We start from the raw sequence: 1,829 nt of genomic DNA on the forward strand, positions 1-1,829 counted from the left end.
AAATCTATAAACAATAAAAAAACGAAAAGGAGCCAGAAAGGAGCTCATTCCTCACACTTAGAAAACCCCGCACCAATTCATTCTTCCTTAATTAAGTGATGCCATTATTTCTGAGATACTATCTCATTATTCTGAGATACTATCTCAGCATTTTGAGAAACTCTTAAAAGCATCTAAATCATAAAACAGCATCTCAAAATGATCTAAAAAAAGCATCTAGTATCTTAAAATATTGACACAGTAACTCCTTATCTCAAAATAATGACTTACCATCTTAAAATAATGAGATAATATCTCAAAATAATGACTTACCATCTTAAAATGAGATATCTCATTATGATGACTTAGTATCTCAAACTAATGACTTGGCATCTCAAAATAATCAAATCAAATCAAATCAAATCAAATTTATTTATATAGCGCTTTTTACAACTGATGTTGTCACAAAGCAGCTTTACAAAAATGGGAATCACAGCACAGAGAATCAGACAAAACACTGAACATAATATACAGAATATACAGAACCCCCGTGAGCGCTGAGGCAAGGAAAAACTCCCTCAGAGCTGGAGGAGGAAGAAACCTCGGGAGGACCAAGACTCACATCTAAAGGGGGGACCATCCTACCACTGGTCAGACAACTTATAAGTTAAACATTGAAAAGTCAATTTTACATCCACGCAGTTCTAATATATTCAGGTGTGTATAATCAACAGTGGAAACAATTAGAGTTCATATAGATTTGGATGTGATCTGTAGTGGAGAAGCTGCGTTCCAGAAACTTCCATCAGTCTGGTCAATCAGGGGGACAGGGGGACTTGAGGGTGGGACATCCATCAGTATTGGGCCGGACCGGTGGACAGTCAGTAACTCGGAGGAAGGAAAGATTTAGGAATTAGTTTAGACTGTATTTATGAAGAACAGAAAATGTAAAAAATTATCAGAGTGTGACTAATGACTCCGGCAGGTCTGAATATGACAGCCTAACTAAAGGGAGAGAGCCAGAAGGTAACATAGACACGGAGGCTCCCTGAGACACTGGCATTCACCCACTCCACCGTCCACAAACCTGAGTGACTGCATGTAGTGAGTGACAGCAGCACCAGCATCTCAGTTTACCCACAATTCACTATGTCCATGAACCCCTGGATCTGCAGCCTTATCTAAAGGGAATTAACATTAACTACCAAAAGCTAAACTAAACAAGTAAGTTTTTAGTCTAGACTTAAAGATTGAGACTGTGTCTGAGTCCCGAACATTATCGGGGAGATTATTCCAGAGTTGGGGCGCTTTATAAGAGAAAGCTCTTCCTCCTGCAGAGCTTCTCTGAATTTTGGGAACTACTAGGAAGCCAGCACCCTGTGATCTAAGTAATCGTGGTGGTTCATAATAGGAGATAAGGTCTCTCAGATACTCAGGAGCGAGCCCATGTAGGGCTTTATACGTTAACAGGAGAATTTTATAGTCTATGCGGAATTTGACTGGAAGCCAGTGAAGAGCTGATAGGACTGGACTAATATGGTCAAATTTTCTAGTTTTAGTAAGGACCCTGGCTGCAGCATTTTGAACTAGCTGAAGTTTATTTAAGTTACTGCTAGAACATCCTGACAGTAGCGCATTACAGTAGTCTAGCCTTGACGTAATGAAGGCATGTACTAATTTTTCTGCGTCATGTAAGGATAAAGCATTTCTTAGCTTGGCGATGTTACGGAGATGTAGAAAAGCTGTTTTAGTAACATTAGATATGTGTTTATCAAATGCTAGATCTGAATCTATGATAACGCCAAGATTTTTAGCTGTTGAACCAGGTGTGACTGAGAAGTCGGCCAGAT

Source organism: Pygocentrus nattereri, chromosome 4, assembly GCF_015220715.1.
Source record: "Pygocentrus nattereri isolate fPygNat1 chromosome 4, fPygNat1.pri, whole genome shotgun sequence".
Classification (NCBI taxonomy): Eukaryota; Metazoa; Chordata; class Actinopteri; order Characiformes; family Serrasalmidae; genus Pygocentrus; species Pygocentrus nattereri.